General features: G+C 42.0%; 1 long non-coding RNA gene across 26 annotated transcripts in view; it reads right to left on the bottom strand.

Moving 5' to 3' along the window:
- The window catches only part of LOC115844432 (uncharacterized), a 326879-nt gene that overhangs the window by 153773 nt on the left and 151474 nt on the right, over window positions 1-21632 (bottom strand). For 22 of the 26 annotated variants that reach the window (XR_009564997.1, XR_011377660.1, XR_011377659.1 and 19 more), the window contains one exon: window positions 21462-21548. The exons of the other annotated variants lie outside the window; for them this stretch is intronic. This is a non-coding gene — a long non-coding RNA (uncharacterized lncRNA). The remainder of the gene's footprint in view (window positions 1-21461; window positions 21549-21632) is intronic. 26 annotated transcript variants of the gene reach the window in all.

Raw genomic sequence — 21632 nt, 5'->3', positions numbered from 1 at the left:
TGTTTGCTGGCATTATACTTTTTTTTTTTTTTTTGAGTCTCTTAATTTAAAGGTGTGCCAAGAACACAAAAAGGTTGAAAAAGCACTGCCTTGTCCTCCAAGGCTGAAGGAAAGGAAAGGAAGACAGGTATGGGTACAGGTGAGTTTATAGACTATTGAGCACTTTTTCTAAACTCTGATGGGGAGAGCTGAATAATTCAGCTCCTTGACAAACCTAATGTTTCCCTGTAAATCCCCTAAATATGAAGGTTATTTCAATGATAACAAGGACAGGGGCCTCTTAACCATTCATGCATGAACCCTCACCATTATGCCTCAACCCAAGTTCATAATGACTTGCCCAGCTGAAACATAGTTTTTTACCTTCTTTTAATTCCTAGTATGCATATATTCTATACAAAACAGCTCAGTTCTTAAAATATATTCTGTTTTCAACAGACATTTATCAAGTACTTCCTGTTTTCCAGCACTTGACTTTGGTTGGGGGTAGGTGTAAGAAACAGAGAAATGAAAGGCATTTCTGCATTTTGAAGGAAAACTTCTACGAGGTTATTGTGCCACTGCAATCATTTATACAATGATCCTTGCAACAAAAGTATTGATTCTAGAAAAAGTTTATCTCTTATTCATTAAATCGTCAGTTCTTTATTAAAAATGCTAAGATGTAGGCTCAACTCCAACACTGTAGTCTAAACCCTAGTGTCTTCCAGCTCCATGACCACTCTCTTTCCCTACCACACGTTACCTGCCTCCTTTATTATTTAGGAATAATATCTAAACAAATGTATTTTTTTATTTCCATTAAATGATGGAGCTCTTAAGCTGTCCACTTATAGAATCAATCATATCTACTGGAACAAAGAAGCTGTTACTCAGCAATGAGTATAAAAGATGACTTTCTTGGGTTCTCACAGCTGGACAACAGACTTTGCTGAAAGAGAAAGGAAACTCTTCAATTCTGAAAGCTCCCTTTAGGTATCCGGAGCTACCTGTGGTCGGCTCAGATCACAGAGGTTTACAGAGAGTCTTAGCGTGGACAGCCAGAGGCATCTAAACAGTCTACCCCTCGGGCTAATTCCCCTAGGAATCCAGTGCCTCCTGACATCTGGACCTCAGGGTGGGGCCGTTAAATGGACACCACAGGTTGGGCCCCACTTCCCACTGTAATTCTAGGATGTGAATGCCTCACTGCGCGCCCCAAGACAACACGGGACGCTCACAACAGAGCTGAAATGCAACATGACGTGTTTGTTTAGAATAAGACGAGATGTTCTCTATCCTTTCCTTACCCCAGGATTCTCCATACCTACGCCTGCTGGTGCAGGAGATCCTCAGAATTTCTAGTGAGCTCCCAGTGAAGAATGTGTAACTTAGCTGCTCTCAAAGGCTTCTCTTATCGAGGCTCTTCTCTGCCTCAAGTATCCTGAATTATTTCTCATTGGTCATGGTTTTCTCAAGACTTAACCATCCCACTCCCTTTGACTGCAGTCCTCTGGTTGTCAGGGTCCCTCTGCATGCAGAATTAATCTGATTTTGTAGGTGGACCTAAACCACGTGCCCAGCACCACGGACAATGGTGTACCGTCTCCCCTGCTCCGGATATGAATCCTGCTTTTCATGCCACCTAAGAACCCACCCTCTTTGATTCATTATTTCACAATGTGGTCTTATCTTAAGAGCAGTCAACCAAGCTTTTTCAAACCAGTTCTGTACCACTTTGTATTTATATAATTTACTTTTAACCTTAAGTGAGGCCTGGACATTTTACCCAGTTGAAGTTCATCTTACTGATTTTGGCCCATAATGTCAGTCTTTTGAGATTATTCTGAAATGCCGCCCAGTTCTGGTCATCTCTTATTCAACATTTTTATCAGCCAATTATATGAAGACATAAAAGATATACATATCAAGCTTGTGGGTAACACAGGAAGTCCTGTATCCCTGGAGACCTCCCTTTGGAATGGCTCTGAAGCATTAATCAGCACATAAAAGAACAAGACATCGCCTCCCTTACAAAAACATAACACAAAGCTTGCCAAGCTTTTTAGAGAAAAGCTCCAGAAATGTGTCTGGCTGAGGATGCAGGCTTCCCTAACTCTTTGGTTCAGAGCTCAGGGGATCAAGTCAGACAGGCCTGTATTGGGGTCCCAGCTGTGGGAGAGTTACTCTGTTTTTCTAAGGCTCAATTTTCTTATTTGAAAATGGAGGTCATGAAAGCAAGCACCTAATCATTTAGCTATGACTACCTAGTAACCACTGCCTATCCAAGCCATTCTCATATCCCCACACTCAAAACACACTGTGACTCACTCCACCCGGAGAGACCCTTTCCCACACACAGGGAGGTATCTTCACCCACTACAGGTCTAAGTCCAACCGTGCTTCCACCATACAGAAAGCAAAATACACCCTCAAGAATCAGCCTACTCACCGGTTACGGGAAGGTCCTTTCTCACGTACTCCTTGGCCAATATCCAACCATATGATGGTGTTCAACCATTACAAGTTGGCTTGCTAATAATTTTAAATGTTCAGTATATACTTATTTCCTTTTTCAAGGATTCCTCTCTCACCAGAAGCAAAAGCAGGCAGAGCTAGTGGTGGTGAGAGGGTTCAAATCGTAGCTGTGTCAATTACTAGCGATGTGACCTTGCAGGGATTATTTATTCTGTGCCTGAATTTCTTCACCTGTAAAGTGTGGTTAATAGTAAAATCCACCTCTTAGGCTTGTCATGAGGTTTATGGGTGAACATACATATATAAAGGTCTTAGAATGGAGACTGACATATTTATTTCTTGATACCTCTCTACTCGTCTGTTCTCTTAAAATGTAAACCTTCCTTCCTTCTTTATTTTGTGTTGCCACTTTCCAGCCAGCCCCTGAAGTTAGCACCAAGAAGTCTCCCTCACTTAAGTTCTTTCACTTAATTCCCCCTTGACTGATTACTTCCTTATGATTTTCACACACCATTTAAAGTTTAGGGTTACCACCGTATTTCTCCTATTTACATACGCCATTGATTATAAAATAAATCATCAATTTAAGTAGCTTTTCAGAGAGGAAAATTTAAAAATCACGACCACAATAAATATATGCGCTTTGTCTACATCTAATTTCCAAAACCTAAATAAACACATATGTTTTTAAATGACTGTAGTTAATAATAATGTATTGTACATTTCAAAATTGCTAAGAGAGCAGATCTTAAAAGTTCTCACCACAAGAAAAAAAACTGTAACTGTATGTGGTGATGGCTGTTAACTAGATTTATGGTGGTGATCATTTCACAATATATTCATATATTGAATCAGTATGTTGTGCATCTGAAACTAATATCATGTTATAGGTCAATTACATCTCAATTTTTAAGTGAATATTAATAAGTTGGATTTGTATATATGACAAGTGAGGCGTGGAGGGGATAAGAGAACCCTCTCACATATGGACCACAAAGCTCAGCTGGCCATCTTGCAAAGACCTGGGATATCATTGGTTATAAAGAAGAACCAAGCAAAAGAATATGGATGATTCAGTATGAACAACTGTTTCTGGGAAAATACAAGTTAAAATATATCTACTCATTATATAACATTATTGCTGTCTTTTAAGTGGTGGCAAGTGGTTTCTTTTGTGATTTTTGGTGGTAAAATAAACATAACATAAAATTTACCATTTTCATCATTTTTAATGTAAATTCAGGGGATTAAGAATATTCATGATGTTGTGCAACCATCACCACTATTCATTTCCAAAGCTTTTTCATCATCCCAAACAGAAACTACTACTGCTCTACATTCTGTCTCTATGAATTTGCCTATTCTAAATACTCATGTAAGTGGAATCATACAATACTTGTCCTCTGTGTCTAGCTTATTTCACTTAGCACGTTTTATAGGTTCAACCATGTTGTACCAGGTATCAAAATTTCATTCCATTTTAAGCCTGAAAATTCCACTGTGCGCATGTATGACACATTCACTGGTAATAAACATTTGTGTTGTTGCTGCCTTTTGACTACTGTGATAAAGTTTTATTGAAAACTGGTGAACAAGTATCTGTTTGGGTCCCTGCTTTCAATAACTTTGGGTACATAGAAGTGGAATTTCTGAATCATGTGGTAATTCTATGTTTAACTTTTTGAGAAACCACAGAATAGTTTTCCACAGCAGCTGCAACATTTTACATTCCCACCAGCAATGCAAAAGGGTTCAAATTTTTCCACATCCTCGACAACACTTATTTTCCTTTTTTGCCTTTTTTACAATAGTCAACCTAAGAAATATGAAGTAGAATCTAATTGTTGGTTTTAGTTTGCATTTTCTTAATGGTTAGTGGTGTGGAGCATCTTTTCAGGTGCTCATTGACCTTTTGTATGTCTTCTTTGGAGAAATATCTACTCAAGCCCTTTGTCCATATTTGAATTGGGTGCTTTGCTGTCATTATTGAGTTGTAGGAGCTCTTTATATATTCTAGATATTATCTCTTATCAAATATACAATTTCCAAATATTTTCTTCCATTCTGTGGTCTGCTTTTGCACTCTCTTGACAGTGTCCCTTGAGGCCCCAAAGTTAATTTTTATGAAATCGAATTTATCTTTTTCTTTTGTTATCTGTGCTTTTGCTGTCACACCCAAAAAATCATTGTCAAATTCAATGTCCTGAAGTTTTCCCCTGTATTTCATAGCTTCATAGTTTCAGTTCTTATGTTTAGGTCTTTATTCCACTTTGAGTTAATGTTTGTATGTGGTATTAGGGATGGGTCCAACTTCATCTTTTGCCTGTAGATATCTAATTCTCTCAGGACCAGTTGTACTGAGAACTGTCCTTTCCCCATTAAATGTTCCTCCATATTTGTTCTTTTTTTTCAAGATTGTTTTGGCTCCTTGGGGTCTCTTGAGAGTCCATATGAATTTTGAGATGAATTTTTCTATCTATGCAGAACATATTGTTGGGATTTTGATAGGAATTGCCATAAATTTGAAGGTCACTTTGGGTAGTATTGTCATCTGAACAATATTACATCTTCCAATTCATGAATACAGGCTGCCTCTTTACCTATTTATGTCTTCTTTCATTGTTTTCAGCAATGTTTTTTAATTTTCAAGTTTACAAGTCTTTTGCTTCCTCAATTAAATTTATTCCTATGTATTTTATATACTTTAGACGCTATTATAAATGGAATTGTTTTCCTGATTTCCTTTTCAAATTGCTCATTGCTAGTGTATAAAAAGGCAACTGATTTCTGTATCTTGATTTTGTATCCCACTGTTTGTTGAATGTGTTTATTAGCTCTAACAGTTTTGTGTGTGTGGAATCTTAGGGTTTTCTATATATAAAATCGTATCACCTGCAAACAGAAATACTTCTATGTCTTCCTTTCTAATTTAGATACCTTTTGTTTCTTTTTCTTGCCTGATTGCTCTAACTTCCAATACTGTGTTGAGTAGAAGTGATGAAAGCAGGTGTTCATGTCTTGTTCCTGATTTTTTAAAAAAATTATCACTTTCACCATTGAGTATACTAGCTGTTGGTTTTTCATAGGTGGCCTTTATCACCTTGAGGAAGTTTCCTTCTATTCTTAGTTTATGGAGTATTCTTTTTTACCATGAAAGGGTATTGAATAGTCAAATGGTTTTCTGCATCAATTGAGGTGATTATGTGTTTTATTTCTTTATTCTACTACTGTGATATATTACATTGATTAATTGTCTTATGTTGAAACAGCCTTGCATTCCAGAAATAAAACTCACTTGGTCATATTGTATAATCCTTTTAATATGCTGCTGAATCTGGTTTGCTAGTATTTTCTTGAGGATTTTTCCAGCAATATTCATGAGGGACATTGGTCTGTAGTTCTCTTTTATTGTCTTGTTTCTGTCTGGCTCTGGTATCAAGTTAATACTGGCCTCATAGAAAGAGCTAAAACGTGTTCCCTCCTCTTCAGTTTTTTGGAAGAGTTTGAGGATTGGTGGTCATTATTCTCTACATGTTTGGTAGAATTTACCAGTGAAGCCATTCTTCGGGCGTTTCTTTGTTCAGAGGTTTTTAATTACTAATTCAATCACCTTATTAGTCGTATTTTATATTTCTTCATGAATCATTGTTAGTAGATTGTGTTTCTTGGAATTTGTCCATTTCATCTAGATTATCCAACTTGTTGGTATACAAATGTTCATAGCATTCTCTTAAAATCTTTTTATTTCTGTAAAGTTAGTAATAGCCCCACTTTCATTCCCGATTTTAGCTATTTGAGTATCCTCTCTTCTGTTCTTAGTCAGTCTAACTAAAGGTTTGTCAACTTTGTTGACCTTTTCAAAGAAACAACTCTTGGTTTTATTAAATTTCTCTATTGTTTTTCTTGGCTCTATTTTATTTATCTTTGTTCCAATTTTTATCAATTGCTTCCTTCTGCTCACTTTAGGTTTAGATTGCTCTTTTTCTAGTTTTCTAAGTCATAAAGCTAAGTTATTGATTTGAGATCTTCTTTCTTTTTTAATGGATGCATTTATAGATATAATTTCCCTCTTAGCACTCTCTTTAAATTATTCCAGAAGTTGTGTATGTTGTTTTCATTTCATTTGTTTCAAGGTGTTTTCTAATTTCCCTGTGATTTCTGCTTTGACCCACTGATTTAAGGCTGTGTTGTTTAATTTCTACATGTTTGTGAATTTTCCAATTTTCCTCCTGTTATTCATTTTTAGCTTCAGCCCATTGTGATCAGAAAATATACTTTGTATGATTTAAGTTTTTCACTTTATTAAGACTTGTTTTGTGACCTAACATATGATCTATCATGGAGAATGTTCCATGTACACTTGAGAAAGTATGTATTCTGCTATTATTGGGTGATGTGTTCTATATACGTCTGTTAGGTCTAATTGGCTTATAGTGTTCTTCACATCCTCTATTTCCTTATTGATCTTCTATCTGGTTGTTTTATCCATTATTGAAAGTGGGGGTATTGAAGTCTCTATTATTGTAGAGCTGTCCATTTCTCTCTTCAATTCTGTCAATGTTGGCTTCATATATTTGGGGGATCTGATGTTTGGTGCATGTATGCTTATAATTGTTAGATTTTCCTGATAAACTGATGCTTTTATTAACATACACTGCCTTTCTTTGTCTCTTGTAACAGTTTTTGATTTAAAGTATATTCTTTCTGATATTAATGTATGCACTCTGGCTCTCTGCTGGTGATTCTTCACATGGAATATTTTTTTTCCATTCTTTCACTTTCAATCTATTTGTGTCTTTAGACGTAAAGTGAGTCTCTTATAGACAGCCTATAGTTAGATCATACGTTTTAATCCATTCGTTCGATCTGTGCCTTTTTGGTTGGGGAGTTTAATCCATTTATATTTAAGGTAATTACTGATAAGGAATGACTTACTTCTGACATTTTGCCATTTGTTTTCTGTCCCTCATTTGTTTCATTATTGTTTTCTGTTGTGTTTAGTTGATTTTTTGTAGTGACACATTTTGATCCGTTTCTTATTTCTTTTTGTGTATATTCTATAGATATTTTCATTGTGGTTACTATTGGGATTACTTATAATATCCTAAAATTGTAATAATTTAATTTGAATTTGTACCAGCTTAACTTCAATTGCATACTAAAACTGTAATCCTATACAGCTCTGCCCCTCACTTCATGTTAGTAACACCACAAATTACATCTGTATACATTGCCCAATAACATAAGTTTATAATTCATTTTATACATTTGCTTTACAAATGTTGTAGAAAATTAAAAGTGGAGTTAAAAACCAAAATTGGGCCTTCCCTGGTGGTGCAGTGGTTGAAAGTCTGCCTGCCGATGCAGGGGACACAGGTTCGTGCCCCGGTCCAGGAAGATCCCACATGCCACGGAGTGGCTAGGCCCGTGAGCCATGGCTGCTGAGCCTGCGCGTCCGGAGCCTGTGCTCCACAACGGGAGAGGCCACAACAGTGAGAGGCCCGTGTAATGCAAAAAAAACAAAAACAAAAACAAAAAAACCCAAATTGCAATAATACTGGCTTTTATGTTCATCCATGTATTTAACTTTACAGGAGATTGTTATTTCTTTCTATAGCTTCAAATTGTTGTCTAGTGTCCTTTCATTTCAACCTGAAGAACTCCCTTTAGCAGATCTAGTTATAATAAAACCCCTTAGATTTTGCTTATCTAGAAACATCTTAATTTATATCTCATTTTTGGAGGACATTTTTGTCAGATACAGAATTCTTAACTGCAATATGTTTTCTTTCAGCAATTTAAATATATCATCCCACTATATCCTGCCTCCAAAGGTTCTGATGAGAAATTGGGTAATAAACCTACAATATTAAGGATCCCTTGTACATGACGAGTTGTTTACCTCTTGCTGCTTTCAAATTTCTCTCTTCTGAAATTTCAACAATTTTACTAGAATGTGTCTCAGAGTGGGTCGCTGAGCTTACCCTACTTGGAGTTAGTTGAGCTTCTTGCATTTGTAGATTTACGTCTTTCATCAAATTTGACACTTTGCAGCCATTATTTCTTCAAATAATCTTTCTGTTCCTTTCTCTTCTCCTACTGGGACTCCCATAATGTTATGTTGATCTGCTTGATAGTTCCCAATGCTTTATGCTTTCTTCACTTTTCTTTGTTCCTATTTCTTTCTGATCCTCAGATTGGATCATTTTAATCATCCTATCTTCTGCATTGGTTCTTCTGCATGCTCAAACCTGCCGTTGAACCCCCTCATGGATTTTTCACATTTTTTTTCCCTTTATTCTTTTAATTTATTAAAGTATAGTTGACTTACAATATTATATTAGTTTCAGGTGTACAACATAGTGATTCAGTATTTTTATAGGTTATACATCATACAAAGTTCATATAAGATATTGACTATATTCCCTGTGCTATACATCACATCCCTGTGACTTATTTACTTTATAACTGGCAGTTGGTACCTCTTAATGCTCTTCATCTATTTTGCTGCTCCCCACACCTCTCTCCCCTGTGGTAACCACTAGTTTGTTCTTTGTATCTGTGAGTCTGTTTCTGTTTTATTACATTTGTTCATTTGTTTTGTTTTTCAGATTCCACATATAAGTGAAATCATATAGTATTTGACTTATTTCACTTAACATAATACCCTCTAGGTCTATCCATGTTTTCACAAATAACAAGATTTCATTCTTTTTCATGGCTCATCTATCTTTCCTTTTTATAGCTGATCACACCTTCTTTATCCATTTACCTGTCAATGGGCACTTTGGTTGCTTCAATATCTTGGGTATTGTAAATACTGCTGCTATGAACATTCTGGTGTGTATATCTTTTTGAATTAGTGTTTTTGTTTTCTTCAGATAACTACCCAGGAAAGGAATTTCTGGATCATGTAGTAGTTCTATTTTTAATTTTTTAAGGAACCTCCATACTGTTTTCCATAGTGGCTGCATCAATTTACATTCCCACCAACAGTGCAAGAGGGTTCCCTTTTCTCCACATCCTCAACAACACTTGTTATTTTTTGTCTTTTTAACAATAGCCATTCTGACAAGTGTGGAATGATATCTCATTTTGGTTTTGATTTGCATTTCCCTGGGAGTGAGCAAGTCTGTGTGTGAGCCTTTAAGAGTGAAGTCTTGATTCCTACAGCCCTCCAGTAAGCCCCACTGTTTTTCAAAACCAGCCAAGGGAGCTTGTCTTCCTAGTTCCAGATCCTGGGGCTGTGGTGCCCAATGTGGGGCTCAAACCCCTACTCCTTAGGGAGGATCCCTGAGATTGTGATAGCCGCCTCCTCTTCTGGTTGCCCACCAGGGGTGTGGGTCCCAAGAGATCACTTCTCTTCCCTTCCTACCAGCCACAGTGTGGCTTTTTCTTTATACCCTTGGTTGTAGAAAAGCTGTTCTGCTAGTCTTAATGTTGTTCTCAGAGAGAGTTTTTCTATATGTGTTTGTAGTTTTGGTGTATTTGTAGGATGAGATGAGCTCAGGGTCTTCCTAGTCCACCATCCTCCATATGCTTTTTCTTTATCCCCCCCAGTGTATTTTTTATTTAAGCTATGACAGTTTTCAGCTGCAGAACTTCTGTTTAGTTCCTTTATATAATTTCTATCTCTGACTTTCCTGGTGGTGCAGGGGTTAAGAATCTGCCTGCCAATGCAGGGGACCTGGGTTCAAGCCCTGGCGCGGGAAGATCCCACATGCCATGGAGCAACTAAGCCCGTGTGCCACAAGTACTGAGCCTGTGCTCTAGAGCCCATGAGCCACAACTACTGAGCCCGCATGCCACAACTACTGAAGCCCACATGCCTAGAGCCCATGCTCCACAACAAGAGAAGCCACCACAATGAGAAGCCTGCACGCAACAATGAAGAGTAGCCCCCGCTCACCGCCACTAGAGAAAGCCCACATGCGGCAACGAAGACCCAACGCAGCCAAAAATAAATAAATAAATTTAGTTAAAAAAATTTCTCTCTCTCTCTCTTTTTTTGTATTCTCATTTTGTTTTCATGTTGTTTTCCTGATTTCCTTTAGTTTTTGTTCATGTTTTTGCTCTTTAGCTCTTTGAGCATATTTGACAATTAATCTTTTTATCATGGGTGTGTATTTGTCTTCAGTTCAACTTTAAGCTCCTTAAAAAGCAGTGACTATGTCATTTTTCCATACTTAATGGAATCCTGTGTCCTTAGATCATACAATGGAAAAAAGGATGTGCCCTGTTGAAACCTGAGCTCAAATCTCATCTCCTGCTCTATGATTCTGTACAATTCCCTTAACCTCAACCTCTCTGCTTCCCAGCTTCCTCAATAAGTTGGTCAGGATAATAACTGAAAGAGTGGATATGGAAATGCTTGTACATAATGGGCACTCAGGAAATGTCATGTATTGCATGCGATCTGTGGTAGTGAACAAATTCTTGTCCAAATGGTACATGTCTGTTCATCTTTCTAGTTAACTGTTTCCTGTGTGTCAAGGTTTGAGATCACCAAACCCAGGCTAACCAAAACCCATATATCTGTTTTAGAGTCCAGCCCAGTATTGTTTTGGCATTACCACTTATGTTTTCGAGTTGCCTCTGCTCTGAGCCTACTTCTGCATTCCATCCTGTCTACTTGAAAGTCAGATTGAGGAAACCTCAGCTCCATGGACAACAGATAATTTACTTTAGGACACTCAGACCTTCTCTACCTCCTGGGAGGCCAGCTCCCAAGCATAGTGGATTCAGCCTAGGGGAAGAAAGTAAAACCACCACATGCATCCTTCTTGGAAACACTTGTGATTCCTGATTCACAGCTCTTTATTATATTTGTGTATATGTACCTATGTATGTTATTAACCATACCTCAAGATTAACTTGGCCAACTCTAGCGATAGGGAAGGAAATGGTTAGCTCCCCCTTTCCCTGTGTATGTTTGGAACCAAATTAAAAGATAACAATACCAATTTTCCTACCAAAGTAACTTTTGGGAAACATGGCTTAGATGTGTAGCGACAATGGGCTCCCCAACACTGAACTCTGAAATTCACCAGACTTAACCACCCAGCCATGGCAGTCCTAGACCAGGTATGCCTCACCTGCAAGAGCAGAACCCACCCTCTCGAGTCTCTGCTGTAGAAAGCGAGGATAAGGGGAGTGCGTCGGTAGATACAGGAAGCACGCGGAGAAAGGGGGCTGCGTTATCCAAGCCCAGCCCCTGACCCCCAGTTTGCCAATCAGAATAATCACATCACTTCTCATTCAAGTACACCTTGATTTACAAACCTTCTGGGATTTATTTATTTATTTATTTGCGGTACGCGGGCCTCTCACTGTTGTGGCCTCTCCTGTTGTGGAGCACAGGCTCTGGACACGCAGGCTCAGCAGCCATGGCTCATGGGCCCAGCCGCTCCGTGGCATGTGGGATCTTCCTGGACTGGGGCACGAACCCGTGTCCCCTGCATCAGCAGGTGGACTCTCAACCACTGCGCCACCAGGGAAGCCCTCATCTATTTGTTTTAATAAGTGAATTTTTATTTTTATTTATTTAATTAATTTTTACTGGAGCATAGTTGCTTTAGAGTTGTTAGTTTCTGCTGTACGGCAAAGTGAATCAGCTATACGTATACATATATCCCCTCTTTTTTTGGATTTCCTTCCCATTTAGGTCACCACAGAGCACTGAGTAGAGTTCCCTGTGCTGTACAGTAGGTTCTCATTAGTTATCTATGTTATACATAGTAGTGTATATATGTCAATCCTAATCTCCCAATTCACCCCACCCTCCCTTCCTCATTTAATGCTGACAATAACCTTCTCAGAGAGGCCCTGTTCCACCCTTCACACCCTCTAGGGTACAAGGGTCATGTCTCGGGCCAAGGGACTTGGCCTGTCTCGCTCCCTGTGTACCCAGGACCAAAAGCAGCATGTGCCGGTCCAGGAAAGGTGCTTAATCAATATTTGCTGAATATGTATCTCTGTTTTCAAATGAGGACACTGCAAACTGGAAAGGTTAAGTGACTTTTCAAAGTTACACAGGTTACAAGGAAAATGTCAGAACCCAAACCCAGCTCTGGCTGACTCCGTGGCCTGTTTGCTTTTCCATTTTCCTCCTCCTTGTAGAGTGGAAAGCAGGCTGGCGTGGCCGTCAGGACACCAGCTTCTACTTGCAGTTCTGCCTCTACAGCTGTGAACTTGGGCAAGTGACTTCACTTCCCTGGGCGCCAATGTTCTTCACCGTGAATTAAAGGGCCAGAGCAGCCAACATCCAAGATTCCTTCCAGCGCTCAGGGCTGTGGCTAACGTGGATCAGGGGGCCCCCAGCGTCGTGGTCTGAGTCACAGTGGACGCTCCCCAGGAAACAGAGACCTGGAAAGGTCAGCTGATGGGTGGTCTGACCAAAATCTTGGAAAATGTGGAGCAAGAAGCTGCCCGGGGAATGAAAGGCTGATGAGTGTCCAGCTCTCTTTCCCGTCAGGAATGTGTGTCCCATCCTCACCCTTGGGAGAGTGGTCACTGCTGCTCAGACCCAGGGCAGCGGGTGTCCTGCAGCTCCGGGGGTTCAGCATCCGCTGTTTTCAGAGCCTCACGACCATTCCTGTCGGCGAGCGATGCTCTCCGGTGATGAGAGCTGGTTGAGGTTTGGGGATTACAAAACTCTAAATTCTGAATGTTAACTTCGGCCACATTCACAAAATCCCCTTAATTGCAATTTCATTTTAAACACTCTTTGCTCAGTGAGGTTCTTCCATTTACAACACAGTGGTCCAGGAGAAACAACCACGCAGCTGCTGTGAATTATGTGTTATGTTAAAGATGCCTAGTATCAGACTTTACAAGGTTTTACTGCCTCTGCTTTCATACTATTATTAAGAGCAATTTGTGTATGTTTGTACAGGCTTTCTCCCAACAGATCTTGTTTTCTTCCCAGGAAGTCCAAAGGGGCTCGCACGCAGTGTTTGACATCCCTTTCTTCTAGTCTGTGGCTGCCCTTGTTCAGTGAGGTGAAGAAGGCTGGGTCACGTGGGAGTGGGGGGACCTGCACCCTTTTGGGGGTCGGGGTCCCTTCCAGAACCTGGTGAAAGCCCCATTTCCATCCTCCCATTCCTAAGTTATATGTGCACATACTCACAACATGTCACAAGCAAGTTCAAGTGGTTCTAGGACCCCCTGAAGCCCAGCCGCAGAGGCCCCTAATGCTAGATTAAAACCTGGGTCATTTTAACACATGGCACTCAGAACAATGGGGCATCCTTATGAAAAGAGAAAAAAATTAACCTTGACCCTCACCTTACACCTTATATAAATATTAACTCAAATGGACCAGAGGCTTAAAAGTAAGTGCTAAAACTAGAACTATACTAGAAGAAAATAGAGGAGAAAATCTTTGTGGCCACGGGTAAGACAGACTTCTTAGCTATGACACCAAAAGCGTGAAGCATAAAAGAAAAAAGTGACCACCAGGACTTCACCAAAACTGAAAGCTTTTACTCTTTGGAAGACGTTGTTAAGAAAATAAAAAGACAAGCCGCAAACTGGGAAAAGAAATATTTGCAGAACACTTAACTCTGTCCTCCTCTTAAGAAACTTGCCTGGAAGTTCTGCCCCAGAATGTTTGCTTCCCTTTTGTTTTAACCCTTAGCTGGCTAGTAGCCTGGGAAAGGCTGCCTTTCAGCTGGGCATAAGGCTACCGGAGTAACACTGGGTTTTGTGACCAAGGCAGGAGGAGGAAATGCAGATTGGGTAGGTAACCAAGAGCGCGCCACAGGGGCAATGCAAACTTTTGAAGAAGACGGAATCTCAGCATGTGGTAACAAAGCACTCCCCACAAGTCTGGCCCTGTCCCTGGGGCTTGGTAAGCAGAACAGTCTCGAGCTTGGAGCTCCGTCCACCACAGGACAGGCCTTACACACAGGAGGCCATGTGGCAAGACGCGTGTGCGGACTATAGGTGTCAGGGCTGCAGAGCGCAGGAGAGAGCCCCCCCCAGGGTGCACCTGTCCTCACACTGGTGAAGGCTGTGGTCCAGAGCTCAGCCTTTACAGCAAGTGATTTCAGGAAGCAGGGGAAGGACTCAAGACACGGAAGCAGGCAGTAGGATGCTGCCTTCAAGAACTAAAAAGGCAATGTGCCTGGCGCAGCAGCAGGGGTGTGCTGAGAAGGTGGAGTTAAAGTGGGTCTGAGCCAGGTCGAGGCAAATCCTGAAAGCCAGACAGAGAACCTGGGGCTTGATGACAAAGTAGGTGGACTCTCCTAGAACCGAGGGGTGACTTGATGAAAATTGAACTATTCTGATCTGCTGTTCCTTCTCCAAAGAGACACCTGGTCATCAACGTTCTTCATCCCCACCGTTAGGGAAGATACACAGGCATCGGCCAGTGAGCACCATCAGTCACCCTCCAGTGCAGAAGCAGAGGGCAGCGTCCCTCCCCAGCACAGCACCCAAAACGTACTAGCAAGCGATCAGAGTTGGCCCTCTGGACACACCCCGTGTGGTGGGGCTGACAGATAAGCCCTGCCCTTTGCTCCCCACACCCACCGACCCCTCTTCTGCCCCCAGTGCCCCCAACTGAGCCACCCCCGCCCATTTTCACCCCGATTTCGCTGTTGCTGTGTATTTTTCAGGCTGTAGCCGTTCTCCCTGTCATTGCTTTGTATTCACTTAAGCCTGATTTCACCTGGAAAAAAAGGTCAGACGTGAACCAGAACCCAGTGGGACATGGCCATAACCAGGTCCCTCAGGAATGGCCCTGGAAAGATTGTCCCACAGGATGGGACACAGGATGGCAGGGGGCTGGGGGAAAAGCGGACAGAAGCATCAGAAGCAAGGGGAGCAATGACCCTGATGTGAGGAGGTGGGCATGGTGTGAATAAAGATGGGAGGGTCAACGTCAGACACTCACAGAGGCGAGAGGTCTTGGTCAGAGAACAGGGAGCTTACGGTCCAGTGTGGAGGCCACAGCCCCATCCAACAGCGGGCAAACCACATAAGGTGGGTCTAGGGGTCCGAGGCTCTGTTCATCCTGGAGTGACATCTCCCTGAGCTTGAGGTCACTTCCGCGAGCAAAGCAAAATATAAGGGAAAGGATATTATGCTGACGACTGAGGTAGCTGCTCTTGTGTGAAAATCAGGGGGCAACAGGGTGGCTCTGAGAGCTTTTAAAGGCTTTCTCCTCTCCTAACAATGCATCAGAGGAGAGATTTGCCTCATGCGCTTTTCACATGCGTGTATCTGTCCCGGAGTCGCCATGGTGACGCTGTGTATGTTTGCACGGCTGGAAGCATCAGAGATGGAAAATGAAGCCAGGGTGGACCAGAGCAGGGAGCTCTGCAGGAATTTCCCTCTGATCCTCTGCAGGCAGTCAGCTAAACAGAAAGCTAATGTGCCCGTCGGAGCTTCATCATCAAACTTGGTATTTCCAACAGCTCAAGGAGGGAAGAAGTCACAAAGCACAACAGTTATTCCTGGGAGTGTTCAGGTAAACCTATCTTCCCCAAGCAGAGTTCAGCAGGTAGGGATTTCCTAGTGAGAGTCCCGCGGGTCGGTCCTGCAGGCCCAGGTGCAGCACCAACACAGCAGGGCGGAAGGGAGGGTCTCAAAGACAGTGGGTGGGACCGCTGTCACCAGTGGGGCCGACAGCACACAGGTCAGGAAGGCATCCATGATGTCCGTGCTGCCTGGACCTGTGCGTCTGTGAGGGATCCCTTTTCTAGATGAGACCTGTCACCTCGTTGCTGATGTCCCACAGGCGAGAACCTCAGTGTTCACGGCAATTCCTCAAGCAAGACAGTCAGCCTTTTAACCACTTCTTTGTCTTCTTAATCACCTCCCAACATTCCCTTAAATCGAGGGAGGCATAAACTAGACAACACGGAGGATTCTGACCAGCATTTAGTCCAATGATGGACTAATGTCTCTATCACCTAAACTTATTTTTAGGTAAATCACATAACATACGTATGATGGTCAGCATTTAATCCAGTGTCTAGCTCAAAATATTAGGTGCTCAAAAATATTTGTCAAACAAATGAGCAAAGTTCCCATAGATAGGTGGGACAGTGTCCAGGAAATATGGAAGTGATTCCCACCTAGAGGTCTCGTGAGCTGCTTTGCAAGGGGTACGGTACAGAGAGACTGCTGAACAGGATGGGGTGCTAAGCTAACTGTGCATCTAACCCACCCCCCTTTCTTACATAGAGTCATTCCTACACAAACTTCAGGAGCATGGAGATCAAAACGTACCTGGAAATGTACGTAGATCTCAGCTGACCGGTAGAATGTCTTTCCCACTATGAAGGCCTAAGATTTGGGCAGATGGCAAAGCAGGCTAAAAATAACATAAAATATACAAAACATCATCGCATTTTCCTGCAGGCAGTAAAAACAACTTCTTAGGCCGGCAGCAAAGCTCCAAATAAAAAGTGCACTGAAATGTGTTTTGCAGGATGGAGATATTGTCTGAAAGAGCACCTGAGTACTCTCCTGAATTTATAGGCTGCTTTGTCGCTGTTCGCTTTTGTATCAGGCCAAGTAATAAAGTCATTCAGTCGTTCAACAGACATTTATAATCTAGAGCAGTGGTTCTCTACCGGGGCAATTCTGTCCCCCAGGGCACATGGGTAACATCTGAAGACATCTTTGATTGTCACAGCTTGGTGGAGGGTGCTATTGGCATCTGGGAGAGGCGAAGGATGATGCTAAACATCTTACAGGGCACGGAACACAAAAGAATAATCTGACCCCAAATGTTGAGGAACCTCAGAGAGGGAGATAGAAACCCATGGCAGCACATAGTGAGGTTTCTATCCAAGTCCTAGGGAGTCGGAGAAAGCTTATCAGATGAGTGATACGCACACTGACACCTGAAGAAGAATTAGGAGTGAACTTAAATGGAAAACAGGATCCCAAGCAGAAGAAACGACTTAGGCAAAAGCCTGGAGATGAGCACGTAAAGAACTGCAAATAGAGTAGACCTTCTCTAAAGCAACCTTCCCTTATATCAACTCTTGTAAAACAAACTGACTGCTGCCCACAGCACACTGAGCGTGCATGGGTGTAAGCCTGTGCGCTTCTGTACCCCCAGATGAGTTAAATGCTTATCAAGGGTCAGCTGTGTTTGTTCCCAAGGCTGCTTATGCCAGTTTTAGTGTTATTGAATTAAATACCATGTAAACTCATGAAATATGATTGTGAAAAGAAAGTTGCTGTTTTTATTCTAAGTAGAATGCTTTGAAAAGATTTAATGAAGGTGAATCCTAAAAAGAAAATATTATCAAATTAGATATGGGTAAAACAACTTCAATAGCTTGAGGAGGAAAAAAAGTCTTTAAAAGATAGAAGAATTATACACTCACATTGCTTCTCAAGTGTCAAGTCTATGATATACTTTTTGGAAGACTGCAACTGGAAATCATAAATAATCCATTATTGGTGTGGTTTATGCAAGAAAGATGACTCTCAACAACCATCAGCTTACTGACACTCCAAGAAAGGTCTTGGCCCTATTTCAAAACATTGCTGAATAGATGTACACTTATGTGTTTTGAAATAAAATATGCATCCCATGTATACAGCATTTTTATGGTTCTCTGTTTCACCCAACAATTTTTATTAATTTTATCAGATAACACAGTTTCTACCATATCTGGGTACAACTGAGCACAGGGCGACCAGAGGATTTGGCCATAGATGAGGAACAAGAGGTGAACTGGGGCCTGATGAGGAGTCTCTTGTGCTTGGACCTTCGTCAGAAATAGAAGCCATGGGGCTTCCCTGGTGGTGCAGTGGTTGAGAGTCTGCCTGCCAATGCAGGGGACGCGGGTTCGTGCCCCGGTCCGGGAAGATCCCACATGCCACGGAGCGGCTGGGCCTGTGAGCCGTGGCCGCTGAGCCTGCACGTCCGGAGCCTGTGCTCCACAATGGGAGAGGCCACAGTGGTGAGAGGCCCGCGTATCGGAAAAGAAGGAAAAAAAAAAAAAAGAAATAGAAGCCATGAAAATTGTTTAATCAGGGAGTTACCTGACCACATAATGTGCTTTGGAAAGGTATCACCTGGCTGCACTGCAGAGCACGGATTGGAGGGAAGCAAGATGACAGGCCAGCAGTCCAGTTAGGAGGGCTCTGAAAGGGTTAGGGTTTCCTGTGACCATGGAATAAAGAAGTAGCATTCGGGTTCCAGAGACAAAAATGGATTCAAGGGATATTTATGAATTAGTATCCTAACTGATGGACTGAACATAGCATATGAGGGAGGCTTGCATCAAAAACCACACTTAAGTTCGGGGCTTGGACACCTGAGTCGCTGGTGGTGATATTCCTGAGACAGAAAACAAAATCGAAGAATTCGGCCAGGGTGGGAAGATGATGAGCTCAATTTTGGACACGTTGAACCTCAGAATCCTACGGGACATCCAAGTAAAGATGCTGAGTACACTGTTAGGCTCATGGGTGTGGCGCTCAAAAGGAAGTCTCACGCTGAATACTTAGACTTGTGAGTAATCAGCATATAGAAAAAAATTGGAGTCAGAAACAAAATCGCCTGGCTAGGAAATGAAAAGTTGGCCTAAGACAAGATACATAAAATATTCATACGAATCAATAAGAAAAAGCCCCAATAAAAGAATATGCAAAATACAATAAGAAAAAGATACTTCTCAGAAGAGGAAAAACGTGAAACAAATCAATACGTGAAATGCAACTGTCTTACCAGTCAAGAAGATGCAATTAGTGTCACATGAGATCATTTTCATGCCACTATATTGACAACAATTAATAAGTCTAACAATGTCAAATATTGGAAAGGATAAGGATTTGAGGAAGGTCGTACTCTACTGGCAGGATTGTACCTTTCCAACAGCTTTGGAAAACACTTCGGCATTATCTTACAAAGTCTACCCAATGATTCTGTTCACACATATGACCCTAGACACAGTCTGGAATACATGCACCAGGAGACATCTGCCAAAAACATTCAGCACAAATGTTCATAATAGCGCAACACAAGAAGCTACCGACAGGGTCAACAACAGGGAATGGATGAAGCATGGTCTATTCACAAAAAGCATGGTTGCAAAGAAGTAAAAAAGCATGAACTGCACATACAGGCCGCAACATGAGGGAATCTTGGAAACAACGTTGAATGGAAAAGAAAGAATCCCAGAAGACTTCAACTGGTATATTATTTTAACAAAACTTCAAAAGAGCAAAACTAAACAAAATATCATTTCTGTATTTATGCATTGTGGATAAAACAAAATGAAAAATCCGAAGGACGGTCAAGAAAATTTAAGATAGTGATGCTCTCTGGCGGGAGAGAAGCAGCAGGACAAAGGGAGGAAGAGGGAGCACGTGGGTAGATACAAGTTAGGGAATGTATCCTTCAGGTTCATGGATACTCATTATATTACTGTAATGTATAACTTACATATAGGTTATGAATATACTTTTGTATAAATCAAATAGCTTATTAAAACTAATAAAGAAAAATGAAAAAGTTGCTCTTAGATATACAACTTGTGTCCTGTTCTGGACTCAAACACTGCATGGTTTATTCCTTGGTTAAAATTTTTAGTGAACTGTGTTTTAGGACTTTAACCTCCTTCACCATACGTACAAACTTGCGACCCAACCCTAGGATACATACAGGACCACAGCATGTGCGTTTTGGGGTGATAAAATTATTTATGGCTTCACTTTATTAATATTTTCCCATCACCCTGACTCATTCGATTATTTATTTTCATTCCTTTAGATGCATTTGTGTAAGCCACCTCACATGCCTTGTGGAATGAAGCAGGGTGAAAATAATCAAACGTAAAATACTCTATCCCGTGGGGGAGAAAAGCAATTCAAATTCTGTCATATTTTTTCCCATTTATGGCAGAGAATGCAGAAATGTGGGCAGTTCCTTTCTTCTGATGGGCAAGCTGTTGCAAAACGTCTACCAGAGCTCCTGGCAGCCAGGAAGAAGGTAGCCAGAAAGTCACTCACCGGTTGTGTCAGAGAATGGACTGGGGGCTCACTAAGCCCCAGAGCTCTGGATCCTCAGCCAGGGTCTCGGGGAAAAATCAGACACAGTTCTGAGAAGGCTCCCAGAGGCCCTGTGCCGTGAGGTGGCCCCAGCCCCTGGACCACATTGCTCCATCAGTCTGCTGCTGCCCACCTGCATGGCCCCCAGCCCTCCAGGCCAAGAGGGAAAGGGACCCCGTATGCAGGCGCTCTTACCCACTACCCACTGGTGCCTGGAGAAGCAAAGGGTTCTAGGCTGGGTATTGGTGCCTATTCCACAGCGGGGCAGGGCCACTCTTCGAAAGATGTTACAATCCAACTGCCAGGAACCTGCGGGGTCCTGTCTGTGTTCTAAGAATTTTCTGCATCCCAGAGGGGGTCAGGATCATTGGTCTCTGATGCTATAGCAACGTAATAAAACTGACAGAAGCCACAGACCAAGGCCTGGGTCAGCAGTCCTGACTCCCCACCCAGTCCCAGGGGGCTCCAGAAAATAAACTAGGCATTGGAATCCCAATATGGGGGCAACAGTCTGCTTCAAGCTGTAAGGGAAGGGCTGGGAGAGGCTCCCACCACCTATGCTTCCCCTTGGTCCACAGATGGCTGTGACCGCACAACCCCATGGTAACCCTCGTCCACTGTTCCTCCCTGCAGAAGCCCCAGTGCTCTCTGTAATGAAGAAAGTGGGAGAGAAGTTGGCCTCCTCCAAGCTTATTCAGACCTCAGAATAGTCCTCCTTCTTTACCACCTCCTCTTCCTGTGGTCCCTTAGCTCTGGAACCAGTTCTGTGCAGAATGAATCTTTAGGAAGTCTCTGATCAGAGGCACCTACAACTTTGTCTCTAGAAAGACGGCAAGTAGAGAACAGCTTTCTAAAGATGTCCAACTCATTCTGGACACAAAGTAAGCCATTTGGTCTGTGTAACACCTCAACCATCTTCCGGCCCCCATTCTGAAACCGCCATGCGATACCAGAGAAAACATTCTGTTTTGAGGACTCACCAGCAGCAGCATACCCTCTGGACCAAACCTGCCTGCTCAGAAGCCACGAGGTAGAGTTCTTGGGCCCCGGCACAGCTATCCGACAGCCTAGACATTACAGGATGCAGTGTTAGAGTCTGTAGTGAAAGAAATGTCAGACCCCTGCAATATCCAATCACTCCATAGCGCCTG

The sequence above is a fragment of the Globicephala melas genome, chromosome 8 (assembly GCF_963455315.2).
Source record: "Globicephala melas chromosome 8, mGloMel1.2, whole genome shotgun sequence".
In the NCBI taxonomy this organism is placed as follows: Eukaryota; Metazoa; Chordata; class Mammalia; order Artiodactyla; family Delphinidae; genus Globicephala; species Globicephala melas.
The sequence above is the reverse complement of the archived record's forward strand: the minus strand, read 5'-3'. Positions and strand labels throughout refer to the sequence as shown.